Below are 16,501 nucleotides of genomic sequence, written 5' to 3' on the forward strand. Positions count from 1 at the left end.
TGCACCAACACACTTAATACTTTCTTTAAAAATTGAGTCACTTATCATAATACAAATTTATTAATGTTTCATGTAGGCTTCATTTCTGGCTTGGGGCTATTTCAATGTCATTAATTCAGCAAATGAATGTAAATAGAAAGCAGTGATTGTAGAAGGCTTCTTTTTTCCAGCTTGTTTATCATCCAGCAAATTATGATTACTATATTCTGTGTGTGTGTGTGTGTGTGTGTGTGTGTGTGTGTGTGTGTGTGTGTGTGTGTGTGTAAGAGAGAGAATGTTTGTGTGCGTGCATGTGCTTGGGAGAGGGAGAGTTTAATTAAGGGTAAACTAGTTCAGACAGTTTTGATAGATAATACCAGGCTCCTTCATGGCAGACTCACCTATTCTGAAAGAAGCAAATCCTCTAGCTTGGTGGATTTAGTGTAGTTCAGATCATGTGATGGCCCAGCTACCCAGCTTTAAACATAAATTGGGCACAGTGCAAACTAAAGTGCCAATTCACAAAATCATTTCAGTATATGGAGAAAGACTAACTTGTGCTTAATTTCAGCTTCTGCAAGAGATGTGCAAATCATTTTGAACACGGATTGATTCAAGCTCAAAATGGGCCATTTCAGATGTTTAACATTTATAAATCATATATAAATCAAATAAATCGTATATAAATCAAATAAATAAATAAATAAATAAATAAATAAATAAATAAATAAATAAATAACACTCAAAACAAAACACCCTTAAAATAAAGGGTGAATCGATTTGAGTGTTTCGAGTGATATTCGGAGGCCTGTTTTTCTGGGGAGAGCTGATCTACCAATAGGGCTCAGTGGGTAGACCAGCCCTCCACTCTGGATTTAGTGCATCAGCCCACCTCAAAGGACTGGTCTACCCACTGACCCAATTGACAGACCAGCTCTCCCTGGAAAAACAGGGCCCCAAATGGTGCTCAAAACACTTGAATCAATCTAAGTGTTCCGATGTTGATTCATCGAAACAGCGATCATTGGCTGCTATTTCAATCAATAAATTTGAGGATTTATTATTCGTTTTGAGCTTGAAATGAATTGCAAAATCTGCTTTATGCACATCCCCTGCTAAATGAGCAAAGATGCACCATTTTAAAGTGGTGATTCCCTTTATTTAGCTGTGGGAGAGCAATTGGCCCTATCCATCCCCAGCACAGCATCCCTCCAGTGACTGTTTCTGGTGTCTGTCTTATATTCCTTTTTCTCAGATTGTGAGCCCTTTGGGGACAAGGAGACATTTTATTATTTATTTATTTATTTATTTGATTAATTAATTTCTATGTAGACTGCTTTGGGAAGTTTTGTTGAATAGTGATATATAAATATCCATTGTATTCATCGTATTTGTATCCCTATTCCAGTATTGGCTAAATTTGGCTTGTAGACAGCTTCTTGTATTCCATTCACAGTAAGTTCACATTCAAGACCTTAAAGTGAGTTAAGTTCACAGTCAAGACCTTAAAGTGAGTAAAATAATTAATGTGCCCTACAAAACTTCTGAATATTCTGCTTTGATTTGTAAGTGGCCTAATTGAATTGTGATATAGCAGGCTGACTTTATTCATCAATATTATTCTGAATGGTCTTGTTTCCCAACCTGTTTTTTGGTGTGGGTCCTCATAGTTTAGGATGTTAATGATGATGAGATCACTTTACATGGTGCTGGTGATGTGATTTTTACAGCGAAGCTAAATTATGGAGGTGCTTTCAGTGTAGAAAAGGAAATAATTTGTATGAAGAGACTGTCATTCCAACTGTTTTTAACCACACCAGAAAAACTTCTCATATTCATGGGGTTTCATTGTTAAGGCTAAAATCCATCTGGATCACATGAATGCTGTATCACTGAAACAGTTCGAGTGAAGCAAGTCACCTGTGGAGCCTACATCAACAGTGGTATGTGGATGGATTACTTCATGGATTACTTCAGAGTGCTTCAGAGTCCAGCCTAAATTAATCAGGAAAATACCTCAGTTCAGAATAAGGTATGCCACTCAAAAACTGGCAGTGAATTGGGACAGGATTTTAACTTGAAAAATATAGAAAGATGCACCACATGTACATATCAGGTTTCATGGCTCTATATTTATTTTCACGGGTAGATCATATCATGTTACAGGTAAACACCGAAAACTTGAGTTGAATCCAAAGCTTCACATCACTGAGCAGACAATAGGATTGCCAGATCTGAGACTCTGCTTTTCGAAGATGATATCAGGATGTCCAGCTAGGATACCAGAGCTCAGGTTTTCAGTCTGAGACTCAGGTTTTGGAGGGCCATCTTAACTGCCTTTCTCTGCTCCCCAGGCAGCATGTAAGACCTATTCTCATGGCCGGGGTGTGTGTGGTGGCAGCGGGGGAAGATAGGGATGGACTTATCTCCCCTCCCCATCCTTAAAGTTCTGTTTGGCATGCCACTGTGCACCCACACAATCCATGCTGCATGGAGCAGTACGGATCCCTGGAGGGTGGGACTCATCCCAGCTTCCAGGAATCCCACAATGCACAGCACGAAAAGCATGGTGCATTGGGGGAATTCCCCTAGCACTCTAAGCACTCACCTCTCTGTATGCTTGGTCAGTGTGCAACCCAAGCATACACACAACCCCATACCTGGGGTGAAGGGTGCACTCATGCCCTTTAATGCAGGTAAATGCTGGGGTACAAAACTCTGGCTTGCGGGAAAGGCAGCGCTGGGATTGGGCTAGATCCCAGCACTGCACACAAACAGCCCTACACAGGTAGGGCTTCCCTAACATGGGTAGGGCTGCTCATGTGCATAGCTTTTAAGTGTGTGCTCATGATGAGCTGTACCATCTCCTCTAATTAGTGTGGAAGGAGATAAGGATTGGTGGAACCAGGAGTTTTGTAGCAATGTAACTGATTTTAACCACATTTGTTTAGAACACTACTTTGAAAAACATTTCACTCATTCTGAAGGGGGGGGGAAGTTCAGTGTTTCCATGGGAAAATTGGGAAAGTCATCCCCCCAAATTAGAATATGCTCCCCATTTTTTCCCCTGTCTCTTTTTGTGGGGCTCTGCCCTCGTACCAGATTCCTTGGTTATTCAATAGTACACAACGATGTGAAATTGCCAGTCCCTGCTTCTTGGATCCCCACACTTGAACTCAAGTTTTCAGATGCTTCCAATGTGGAAACCCTAGCTGACAAAATATCTAGCATTTGGTGTGCAGACCACAACAACCCAAATCTTTTGAAAAAATAGTTTGCCTGATATCCTCCTGACTACTGAAGTATGAGTGCTACATGGAGAAGTGCCAATGACACAGCACCTGTGCTGGCACAGGGGAGAACTTTTGACAACTTCCTTCCCCACAAAGCACTCTGTGCAGCATAAAAATATGTCCCTAATGTTGAGTAGTCCACAGGGACATATTTTTGAGTTGCACCGAGGGCCTCCCAGGAAAGGGAAGGTTGTTGAATTTCTGCACCCACAAATTCCCCACACAAGCATTGCTGCTGGGTTAGTCTGGGACTCAGGAGCATCAACGGCACATCTCACAATGCACTCAGCAATTGAGGATATCAGGCTTTGTTCTTTGCTTTTCAAAGGGGGAGAGGAAGAAGGTTATTAACAGAGCATGAGCAAAAGGAAAAGGTAATGAAGAGGTACAAATATTATGATCTACGTAACAGACTTAAATCCTATGTAGGACTATCACACAAGCATTACTTCATTATATTTTATCACTAATGAGTGTGCCCAATTTTTAAAAATAATTGACTCCATTTACAACTATGGCTAGAGCACCAAATGTGTTCATTTGCTGGAGCTCTATGTTGACACAATTCCTTCTCACATTCATGTATGGCTGAGATCATCGTTCCCTCAGACAGTTTATGATGCTCTTTGATTATTATGGCAAATTGCTTTTTATATTTATGGGAGCAGTATCTAAGAACACTAATGGCTGCATACCAGACTTAAATCAGTAGCTCTTAGATTAGGATCTCAGCAGAATTTATCAGCAGTAAAGTGCCTCCTGCCACCTATTCAACCATGTGTGTACTAATATGCAGTGATGTTCAGTCTACTGTAAACACCAGAATCACGATGAGATGGTGACTTAGAGGAGGGTGCGACATGACTTGGCTGCTACTTTTACTTTCAGTGACTTGCTGTTCCCCTTTCCACAAAAGCATCACTTTATTCTTCAAAGGAAGAAAACAGAGAACTATTTCAGTGGAAAATAAAATACCTGATGGTTGTTGAACACTTTTGTGTCACATGTCAAAGAAAGATGGATGCATTGCAGCTTTGTCCAAGGAAACAATAAAGGCAAAGAGCTAGAAGGAATCTGAAGTCTTGTGAGACTAAGAGCTTGCTGTTTGTTTCCTAAAACAAAACAAAAAATCAGCACGTCAAATATACTTCTTTGTCTCATCAGATATTATATATTCTGCTAAAAGGATCACTCTTCTAAAAGAATAGTCTCCAGCATTTCGCCCTACATTAATTTGCGGCAATCCCATAAGATTATGCCAAGAAAGTATCTTTTGAACGTATCAAGTTGTTTTTAAAGTATGAATTGTGTGGGAGGGGGACTTTTCTGGAAAAGATGTGGGTTATGAACTATGTTTCTGAATGCAATAAGCACAGTCCATGCATGCATGTATGCACATTAAAGAAAACATGCACATGTGCATACGCAAGTGCACATGCACACACGCATACACATGTGTGGTTGTCCATTCCTACAACTTGCCAGATTGTTTCCCAGCCTGACTGTAGCGACATGGATATAGGAGCAGGGCTGTGCATTTCATTAGACTGATAATTGGGTCCAAGGTAACACAAGCCCAATTGGGCCATTTCCCCACAGAAACAGTTCTGATGAAAAAGGTCTCTGAGATTGGTAGACAATTCAGTACAATATGGAATCATATCAGTGTTGTATTGTATCGTGTTGGAGAGTGGGCGCTTACCTTTTAATAAAGATCCAGCTTCTCTGAAGAAATTGGCTGCCTTCTGGGCAGCCGCCATAGCAACATTTCAAACTGCTGCTTTTCCTTTCCTAATCTCACCCTACAATGAATGCACAAGGGAAAGCTGCAACATCATGTATGTAAGTTGTCTTTGGAGAAAGACTTTTCAGCTAGTGAAATGTTTTAAGCTTTAATTGCCTCATTTTCAATGTGCACTTCGTTATTACAGGATTTGGAATGTTGGGTAGCTTATACATCTTTCCACCCATTCATAACCTAAAAAATAAATTCTTCTGTGACACTGCCAATGTCTACAGTTTGTCAGGGCTCTTCATTATTTCTTGCAATTTGATTTTTTAAATAAAATACTAAATTGTCTTGGAATATAATATATGAAAATACGATATTATTTTATAGAATGTGTGCTGCAACATTAAATCACTATCAAGTTAATGAAAATAAATCAATGGAGGGGTAATTAAATGAAAATAAAAGCAAAACAAGCACACTAACAGTGTTCTCTCTATTTTTTTTCCATCTGTGTGTGGAATTAGTTTTGTTCTTGGTGTCAGTATCAAGGCAGCATTGGCACATGTGCATTCAGAATGGGGCCTTCCCGATTCAACCTGAGTTGGAACTAAAATTAACTCAGCAGACATTTTTTTAAAAAAGTGTGCATGTGCATATGTGCACACCTTAGAGAGAACACTGAAGCACACACATATTGATCCTGACAATTTGTCTAATCAAGTTACTGTGGGTACTGTTCCAATGACAGGAAACTTTGCAGTCTGGTTCAACTGTATTGAACCACACTGCTGAATGCCAGGTCAGTAAACAGGAAGAAAATGGCCATTCTGGAAATTATTGTTTTTGCTATATTGGATAGGTTTCAGATTGTGTTGCCTGAGGTGGTAGACAAGTTGCTTGGAAGTCTGAGACCTGCCACTTACATTCTTATCCCTCATCCCTTGTGGGTTGTGGCAGAAGCCAGGATGACCTGGGTTGCAGGGGTGATAAATGCCTTCCTGGAACAGGGAGAGGTGTTGAAAGAGGCAGTCATAAGGCCCTTTCTGGGAAACCATACTTGCAGGAAATGCTTACCTCCCCTACAGACGATCCACTCTCCCTGGGTAGATTGCTCTTCCTGGGCAACTCGCCTGCCCAGATGATGGCCTGCTCCTGCCATCAGCGGGGGGTTTCTGGGGCTTGGAGTTCCCCAGAACCTTCATAATGCATCACACAAGTGCACAGTGCATTATGGGGAGCCTCCCGATGCTGGTTGGGAGGCTACTCACGTGTAGGTACCATACAGAGCCATGTGGCACCAAAACATGATCCGTTAGCCTGGGCTTGGGGCAAGCTTGTGCCCTGGCTAACAGCACCTAACAGGGTTTGCTGCCATGATGACACCAGGAGCCACACGGTTCCCAGAGGTTCACATATGCAGGCAAAACTGGGCTGGGCTTTTCTAGCCTGGTTTTGCCTGTGCATGTGAATAACCCCAGAATCTAAACCTTATTTTAACACCGCACTCAGAAGGTGGTGCTGAAGGACTCCTGCTCTACCCCTTGACCACTGTGGGGTGCTGCAGGTTGCTACACAAGTTACATCTGTTCTGTGCCAGTTTCAGTGGCTGCTAGTTTACTTCTGGGCCAGATTCAAAGTGCTTATTTTGACCTTCAAAGCCCTACATTGCTTGGGATCAGAGCACTTGTCAGACCATATTCACCAGATTCACTCATATTAATTTGAAAAAGTCTTTAATTTTTCTTCACAAGCACTACTGTTGGCCTCACCACTGATACAAATCTGATCGGTGGGGACCAGGGACAGAGCCTTTTCAGTAGAGGCCCTTCATGGAATGACAATTTCCCTCCCTGATGTGTTCTAAAAAGAGCTTGAAAATCCTCCACTTCTGAGAGGCATTTTCATTCATTCATTCGATTTCTATACCACCCTTCCAAAAATGGCTCAGGGTCGTTTACCCAGAGAAATAATAAATAAATAAGATGTTTTAATCAATTTAGTTTTAATCAATTTAATTAATTTTAATTTTAGTTGGAAGCATCTTGAACACCAGGGGACTGGACAGTCAGGATGTGTGCGTGTGTGTGTGTGTGTTTTCAGTATATAGACTCAAGACCCTCACACCTCATAGACTGAACTTGGAGGATAACACATAAAATCGATATGCAACATCTGTCCATTCCTTTCCTCTCACTTGCCCTGGAACTCTGCTAAGACAGCACTCCTAACTGCCACCTTGTGGTCTCCAATGTGTCATCCAGTTTGTGCAAGCTGCACAAACCAGAGTTAAGTGTTGGAAGCTCCTCCCTCTCTGCAAAGTAACTGGCTTTCCTTCATCCATTGGAGGAGGTCTGTGCAGCCAATTCCTCCCCCAGACTGCAGATGGCGATCATCTGGAAGCTATTGGGGGAATGGAAGCAAACTGTTGGTCTGTTGGACCTGCGGTTTACCATTATGACCAAAGCAGACCAATGTCTTCCAGACGTCAGGTCTACTACAAACTTGGTGTCTAGTATATCACTGGAATTTGATTTTGTATGCAGTTCAAGGTCATTTTGTGAATATTGCTTGTGTTTCCTGGTATAATAATTTTTTCTTTGAGAGGAAAAGGTCCATGTGAAGATAGAATTACTTAGCAGAAAGTTGAATGGAAGAAGAGGCAAGTGGTATCATAAGAGGAGAGGAGAGCTGGTCTTGTGGTAGCAAGCATGACTTGTCCCCATAGCTAAGCAGGGTCTGCCCTGGATGCATATGAATGGGAGACTTGATGTGTGAGCACTGCAAGATATTCCCCTCAGGGGATGAAGCTGCTCTGGGAAGAGCAGAAGGTTTCAAGTTCCCTCCCTGGCTTCTCCAAGATAGGGCTGAGAGAGATTCCTGCCTGCAACCTTGGAGAAGTCACTGCCAGTCTGTGAAGACAATACTGAGCTAGATAGAGCAATGTTCTGACTCAGAATATGGCAGTTTCCTATGTTCCTTTGTTCCTACATCTCTTTTGAATTTTCTGGTTTTGATGGCATAAGTTGTGTGAAGCACTTTTTGTTGGACTTTAGGGTTAGGGTTAGGGAGAGGGTGGCAGGCTGGGAGATGGAACCAATTCAGTATTGGGCATTGTGTTGCCAAGTCTGGCCAGTCTTGGCAGCAGTTGCCAGATGGTTCACCTTACCAACTTGCATCCAGAGTGAGAGGGTGGGTGGCCAGGGGTCTGGTGGCACCCCATCATGCATGCATAGATGGTAAGATGGTGAAGCAGCTGATCTTTGTGAAGGCCAGCTTCTACCTGCCAGGCTATCCTGAGCTGGCCATGGAGGGTGAGTGGTCACCCATGGTTACCCCTACCCACTACAAAACCATTGTCATCTCGCCCCACCCTTGCCAACCCCAACCCCAGATGTGTCACAGTCTGCCCATCAGTGCTGCTGACACATGCAGATACACAGGCATGCCACTGTCATGGCTGAAGATGAGATGGACTGGTGCCCTGACCCATGTGTTAGGCTGTCAGCCTGGATCCAGAACTAATCTGAGGCAATGGTATTATCCAGACACAGGGAGGCAGGGAGGTATACTGGAGAAGGAGAGAAGAAAGAAGAGTTCTTCTCATGGTAAGAAGATAAGCTTTGTTTCTTGTCAGACCATTGGTCCATCAAGCCATGACTGCTCTGTCCTCCTGTCTCTCTGTGGCAGGCAAAATGAGAAGAAGGAACATTTGATTTTGTGGTTTTCTCAGCACTGAGTAAGTATAATATACTAGGAATGTGAGAACAGGTTCGAATCTGAACCGGTTTGAAGTTGAATGGGTTTGGCTCAATGTGGAGCTGAATACCCCCCTCCCAGTTCAGCTTGTCATTAGACCAAGACACACACCCCGGCCATTGGTGGAGGGGAGTTCATTACTAGTAAAAAAATTAACTTACCCCCTCCGGGAGGGCTTCTCCAAGGCTGTGGGGGGAGTCCATGGAGGTCCCCCCCAGCCTTCATTTTGCCAAAAAGCTCCCAGTTCGGGTGGTCTTTGGCCCTTTCTGGGCCTTTTCCCCATCATGGTGGCCATTTTGGAGGCTGCTGCACATGTGCAATGGGCCCCTACGTGGCCTTGGTCATCCTGGCAGTGGATGACCTGAATCTGGGCTTCGAGGATGTGATGGGCTGGATATTGGCTAGTAAACTGAGATTGAATCCAGACAAGATGGAAGTGCTGTTGGTCAGTAGGAGAGCAAATCAGGATGAAGAGAACCGACTGGTTCTGGATGGGATTGCACTCCCCTTGAAAGAGCAAGTGTGCAGCTTGGGAGTACTGCTGGACCCGTCTCTGCTTTTGGAAGCTCAAGTGGAGGTGGAGGCCAAAGCTGCTTTTGCACAGCTTCGGCTAGAGCGTCAGCATCATCCCTTTCTTGAGAAGCCAGGTCTGGCCACAGTTAGCCACACCCTAGTCATGTTGCCACTGGATTGTAATGTAATCTACATGGGGCTGCCCTTGAAGAACATTCAGAAACTGCAGCTAGTGCAAACTGTGGCAGCTAGGATTGTATCTGGAGCTGCCTGTTGGGATCATATTACATGCATTCTGAAAGAGCTGTACCGGAAACCAATTTGTTTCCAGGTTTCCAGGTTCAATTCAAGCTGCTGTTTTTGACCTTTAAAGCCCTTAACAGTTTGGGCCATGGATATCTGAAGGACTGCCTGCTCCCAAAGGTTTCTGCCTGCTCAACAAGATCATCAGAGGGGACTCTGCTCCATGTGCAGGCGATGAGAAAAGCTTGGTTGTCGAGCACATGGGACAGGGACTTTTCAGTCATTGCCCCCAGGCTCTGGAATGCTCTCCCAGCTGGAATTTGCTCCTCAGTCTCCTTGACAGTTTTTAGGGGGAAAGTAAAGATGTGACTCTTCATCCAGGCTTCTGAACAAAGGCATTGTTTTTACTGCTGCTGCTTTGTGTTTTATGTATTATTTTTAAATGAGTTAATAAAGTTTTAAATAGATATTATTTTTATATTCATATTCTCTGTACTTCTGTATTTTAATTATGTATTGTTTAAATTTTTGAGATCATCTGTACCTTTGTATTTTAATTAAGCATTGTTTTAACTATATTGAAAACTGATTTGAGATTAATTTAATGAAAAATTATATATATAAGTATATAAATTGAACAATAAGGTGATTCGAGGTCTCCATTGTTCACTAAGGCCAAATAACTCAAATCACTTGAATTAATTTGAGTTCATTAATCGAACAGCCAGCAATGACAGCTGTTTTGATTAATCGATTTTAGTATTTTGCTATTCAATTCAAGCTCTAACAGGATTTGTGCATATCTCTATCCTTCCTAGAGCAGTATCTGTTTCGAAAAGCAGATATGTTCCTCAGCCCCTTGCAATGTTCAGGGGCTGAGGAACAGAACCTTCATGCTAATTAAACTGCAGTGTCTTTGGGTAATTTTACTTTAAACTGATTTCATTCTATAATATTAGTGACACTCATTCTGCTCCAGATAATGTTTTCATTTATTTATTTAAAAAACTAAGACTTGCTTTTTTCCATTTAGATTAGGCAGAAGAAAAATCAGGAGCAGAAAAAGTATAATTGACTTAATTTGGTTTAATTAACTGCAGGAAAAAGAAGACAATTAGTTAATGTGTCTTAATGAATTATATTATGAAATGCATGGCTCCCAGTGGGAGCAAATGATCCCTGTAATGGGAAAATTGTGGATGGAAATACACTGAAAGCATTGCTGCTGTTGTTGTTGATACAATCTGCATCAGAGTGAGCTACTTAAGGCAGCCAGAGCATCCTAGATAGTAGTATTTGTCAGAGTGCAGTCAACTTATTAAAGTTCCTTTAATCAATTTTCCAATTTATCTGTCTACTGAAAGAATTTTGAATCTCTTCAAAATGAAAGAGTTTCTGGCTGGGTTCAGATGTAATGCTAAACTGGAGTTAAAAAGGGCAGAGGTTGGAACTCCAATATGTCTGAATGTGTAAAACCACAATTTCAGCCTGAAAGCAACCTGCAGTTTGCCTCACCAAACTCCAGTTTGAACCTTCAGTTTGCAGCTGAGACTTCTGCTTTGCCTGCTGCAGGGTTACATCTGAACCCAGGTGCTGCCATAACTGCAGTTTCGTGCCAATTTTGGAATCACAATCATAGAGGCAGTGGCATAGATGTGGCCAGGATTGTGCCCACTCCATACCTGCAGTGCTTCTCACTGGCTGCCTCTCTGAGCATAAGCCCCATTCCCTCATCACCTATCCAGCTATGGAGTTGCGTGGCATCAGAAATGCCACCACGTCCATCACAGGCTTGTCAGCCTGTCAAGTGGCACAGCCATACAGAGGCATTTCCCCTTCCCATTCTATCCCTTCCTCCCTCCATTTGGCAAGCAGGAGGAAATTGGACAGGATGATAGGGCGGACACTAGGAGCTTCGCTCCCTGAGAAGGAAACAACAGTGATGTATGTCCACAAGCACTAGCACTCCAGGTGCCTACATAGGTACGGCACCTCATACAGTGCCAGGAGGGGAACATTTTGGGGGGGGTGTGTGTGCCCAGGGTCGGGTTTAAGAGGTAGACCCAAGCAGAGATTATCAAGCAGCCAAATTCTTTTTTTTTTTTTTTTTAACGGAAAGGTTGGGGCAGAGGGTCCTAGCCCCTTTCCAGGGGGGAATATTTGCTCCATAGGCTCACTCATGAACAGAGCTGGTCACCAGGGTCAGCTGTGCTCCAGTCAGAGTGCAGTAGAAATGACAGCAGGACAAAAGGAGTATGCCGACCCAGGCGCAAGAGAGTACCAGGTCATGGGGGCATCCACTTACAACTCATGAGAAGCACCGTCAGAGGGGAGAGGATAGAATTGCTGAGCAAATTCAGTCATGATGCCTGATGGCAAAATCTCCTCTTCTCCCACGGACCACTCTCCCAAGAGAGTGACACATCACTGGGACTCTAAATCCAGCCAGTGATGCTCTATAGAGGAAAGCTGCTGAGATGGGCACCCCAGCAACTGCTCTCCCTGTCTTGGCAACTGCGGCCATGTTGCTGTCAGAGCTGGCCCCCTGTAAACCTGTCTGCCCATTTGGAAATGTGCACCCTTGTTTGTGCCTTTAAACAGCAACCCCGCTCTCCTGCGGTAGCTGGAAATTGGAGTTTCCCATTCCAACAAATCCCTACACTGGCAGATCTGCATATGGTGCAACACCAGACTCAACCCAGGAATTGTGAATGGGTTTAAAGATCCATCCATGATGCTGGTTTCCACCCACCCCCATCCTTGCATATGGCCAGTCTCTGACAGATGGCAGGTCATTATCACCTTTGGATGCATGGAAGGATTTACAGGAAAGGGGGTTTTCAGTGCTGAAGTTCTATCTTTCCCATGGAGAATTGGGAGCCCCACACTAGCGGGGGGCCCTTTTTAGGGACTAGCTCAACTTGTGAGAATGCAGGTGTGAGACCTAAGGCTCACACCCCATGGTCCTCCCCAGTAGACTGGTCCCTCATGAGTGGGATAGCAGGGCACCCCATCATAGCTCCGGGAGGGGAAGTTTAACCTGGCCCTCTCATGAGAAGACTAGCCCGCCGGCAGCAAGCTGCCAGTGCAGATGGAGTTCAGTTTGGTCTGCATGGATTGCTTTTCTGGGGTGATCCCTCACAAAAGCATCCTAGGTCATGGTGGAACAGATTCCCCCCCCCCCGTATCCTTTGTCCTCCCTCATCTGCATATCTCCAACTAAGAAGTCACCGTGTTCCCTTTCCTATTCCAAGTAACAGGGAAATAATGGCCCCCACCCCCAAAAATCATCCTTGTGTAGGACTATGTGAGTGCAGGGCTTGTTGGGGGGGCAGCTGTGTCATTGCTGTCAGAAGAGGTGTTGGCATAGCACGGCATTTAAAGGGAAGTATATGCCCTTTCCATGCTGAGGGTGGGCAGAGCACTTTGAAAATGCATGATCACACTCAACACGCTCTCTTCAAGATCATGGCAAATTCAGCTGCTCCACTGATGTTGTAATACTTTGCTCACAGTCTGGCTGTGGAGCTCGTTTGGATAGACCTCAGCAGCCGGGCAGCAAGGAGAGGCTCCCCTCTCCTGGAACTGGAGGTTGGCAGGCCATGGTTTGATGAACGTCTGCAGTGTGAATTACAATTTAAAATTAAAATCACGGTTTTGCCAACTGCCAGTTTCATGTTATGTCTGAACCCAGCCCCTTTTTTGGTTTGTTTGTTTTTTTGCAAAGGAAATAAAAAATGTCGGGGTAAATATTTTCAAGACCAATTGCAATATAATGATGCTGCTTTTGCTGTCATAAAAAGCAAACCAATTAAATTTATGCAAAGGTTCATGCCGCTAGATTGATGAAAATTCTTTTCATTCCCTAAAAATTTCTTAGAGAGTCATCTAAGGAAATATCCAGTTCAATTCTAGTCATTCCTTCAAGAAAAATTCAATGACACTGGAGGGATGTATAGAACTCCCCTGAGGAAATAGGAAGAACAGTGTTTCCTTGCCCTCACTTGCATAAATGTTTTTGTGTATAACAATATTATGTGCACTTGCATGTTATATAAAGATACACAAAGAAACCCAACCACATGGGTGGAAATGTTTATATAGTCCTGAGAGTGATGCACTAGGATCTATGGACATGGTTACCCCAGATACACATGAAGTGGCTCTTAGGGATATGCAAACCAGTTCAATGGTTCGGGGATTCAGTGGTTCAGTTCAGGGGTTCGATGGTTCAGGGTCGAACCGAACCTCCCCCCAATTCCATCTGGACTGGGACTGAATCCCAACCATCACCAGTACGCAAAAAATTTTTAACTGAAAAAAAATCTCTTTACCTCTAGCCCCTTTGGGGTTGCTCAAATAATTAAATCATTCCACCATTTCATTGGATACTTCTACCATCCATGAGCATTCTGCTGAAAATATATCAGCATTCATACTACTTGAAGGACACATCATTGACAGACAGTCAAAGAATATGACATGGCTATATTCCCAGACGTATTCAGAATCATTAACTCTACTCATGCACCTATTGTTTTAGTGCTAGACAATGAAAAAAACATTTTGAAACTGTAACAATTTCCACAGCATGAATATGCAAATACCACATTATAACAACTGCAGTTGCAAATTACCTGGGTCATAACAGAAACATTACCATTACTACATAATACAAAGGAGGCATATTCACAATTACCAACTGTTATTATAAGATACTTCCTGTGACACTCAATACGTACAGAAATGCATAAAAAAAGTTTTTCTTTTTTAAAAAAGTAGGAGTTGTAAACAGATATTGTAACAATACAACAAGAACCAAAAAACTCCATACTCTAAAGGATTAGAAAATTCAGGAACACAGAATTGTGGTATTTTAGCACACATTTATCTTACACTTACAGTAAGTACAAACGTAGCTCTCTACAATTCACATTAATTCAGGTCTCACATGTAACCATCGCTCTATTCCAGGGCTGCTCAACATCAACCCTCCTGCAGATGTTGGCCTACAGCTCCCATAATCCCTTACTATTGGCCACTGTGGCTGGAGATTATGGGAGTTGTAGTCTAAAAACAGCTGGGGGCCTGAGCAGGCCTGCTCTATTCTCATGACATATTCTAGATGAGTGAACATGAAAAAGGGGGAAATCTATGCATGTTTGCATGAATGCCTTGTTATGACACATGATCAAAACACGTTGGGACCACCACTCCTATGGCTAACCTCTGCAGTGGATGCTAAACCAATACAAAAGTGGAGATGAGACAAGCTCCTAATAAACACTCAAATTTATTAAGAGAATCTAAGTATACACCTGGATTAGGGGATTAACAAACAAAATGTTTATGTGGGTAATTAGCAAGATAAAACTAATTCATTTAGTCAGAATTGTTAAAATGCATTAGAAATCCAATGATTTCTGGGAGATAGGTAATCAAGTGGTAAATTTTAGTAATGCCTAAAATGGCTGACAATCATAGGAATTATGGGAAAGGAAAATGTTAGAACAGACAATTCTGAAGGAAACCAGAAGAAGGATAGTGATTGGGGGGAAAAGACCTGTCATGCCCCCGTCCTCAGATAGCGAGAAGGTAGAGGAAGCTGGCAGTCCTCCAGCAGCTGCAGGGATACCTGAAGGCAGAAGGCAGAGCCCAGCATTCAGCCCACAGGAGATACCTGAAGCAGGTCTTGTCAAAGCTTCAGAGGCAGCAGAGACAGAGATAGCAGAACACTGAGGTAAATGGCGAAACTCCTCCACTGCCTCCTCACGAGAGAAGATTGATGAAATGCCAACAACAGGTGGAAGAACTTAGGAGAAGCAGATGGCTGTTCAACAAGCCAGAGAAACCCTGAATCTGTGCCAGCTGGCTGAAGGTGGAGAGCAATTAAACCAGGCTATAAATTAAGTCTGAAGGCTGCAGACAAACACTAAAAGACAACCCGTCTCTTGGAGCCTGCTTCACCTGAGCCTCAGACTCAGAGGAACCCCAGCTTTGTGTTGGCCTCCAGAGACTCAGGCTTTTCCTATTTTCCTGCTGCTACCTGACTGAGTCCTGACAACTGTACCTAGCAGCAATGCCTCCCCTGGGAACACCTTGCACCCCTTTTGCTCTGGAACCGTGCAATCTGGTGAGCGAACTGAGTTTGCAGGGGAAGCTGTCTGAACTTGATACTGTAGTAAAGTGTTCGTTTGTTTCTCTTGCAGACTGAAGAGGATTCCAGGAACCTTCCAGCGACGCTGACAGAGACTGTGACTTCGAGGCCAGACAAACAGGCTCCTGACAAGACCAGAAAGACTAACTGGTGGGGAAGACCATGAATTGGAGGAGGAAAATTAGCAAGATGTGTGGGACTAGGCAAATGATAGTATTTCTTAATGAACTGCAGCTCTGTATACACTGAGACAGGTGTACTTATTAAGCTCTGTTTCCACTGGGACAGTTGTACTTATTAAGTTTACTTAATAAGTACACTTATCAAGGTGTACTTATATACACCTTAATAATAAGGTGTACTTGTTGTTGTAGAAGACAGACAGCGGCAATAGGGGAGAATGAAGTGTGAGGCAAGATGGAGGTATGCTTTACTGATAACTGGGCAAACAGAGGAAATGGGGAAATTTTAGTCAGTAGCTGCAAGAGATAGAAAAGGTTAGTGAAAAACAAGGAGAGGAAACTTTCTAAATTCTAGTTGCTGTCTCTCCTGGCTCTGTGCACAGAAAGATAATAGCTATTCATAAATATGGATCCTTCATCACAATCTGGGGTTAATTGACAAGTGCATGTCATTCTCATTGGTCTTGCAGTGTTCTTTGACAAATATGCCTCATAGAAAGATTTACATGGATGGAATAGTGGGACAAAACAGAAAGGAAACGGGGACAAGTCAAAGAGATCCTAGGATTCCACCTTTGTTGACAAAAAGTAGAAAAGGTTGCAAGCAAAAGGGGATTCTCAGAAGACAGACAAGGAAGGAAGGTAA

General features: G+C 43.1%; 1 long non-coding RNA gene across 1 annotated transcript in view; it reads right to left on the minus strand.

The window, feature by feature from the left end:
- Positions 1-921: 921 nt before the first annotated feature.
- The window catches only part of LOC128339767 (uncharacterized), a 51,485-nt gene continuing 35,905 nt past the window's right edge, over positions 922-16,501 (minus strand). The window contains exons 4-5 of the long non-coding RNA XR_008313205.1: positions 4,248-4,384; positions 922-1,974 (exon numbers count right to left, since the gene is read on the minus strand). This is a non-coding gene — a long non-coding RNA (uncharacterized LOC128339767). The remainder of the gene's footprint in view (positions 1,975-4,247; positions 4,385-16,501) is intronic.

The sequence above is a fragment of the Hemicordylus capensis genome, chromosome 1 (genome assembly GCF_027244095.1).
Source record: "Hemicordylus capensis ecotype Gifberg chromosome 1, rHemCap1.1.pri, whole genome shotgun sequence".
NCBI classification, from domain to species: Eukaryota; Metazoa; Chordata; class Lepidosauria; order Squamata; family Cordylidae; genus Hemicordylus; species Hemicordylus capensis.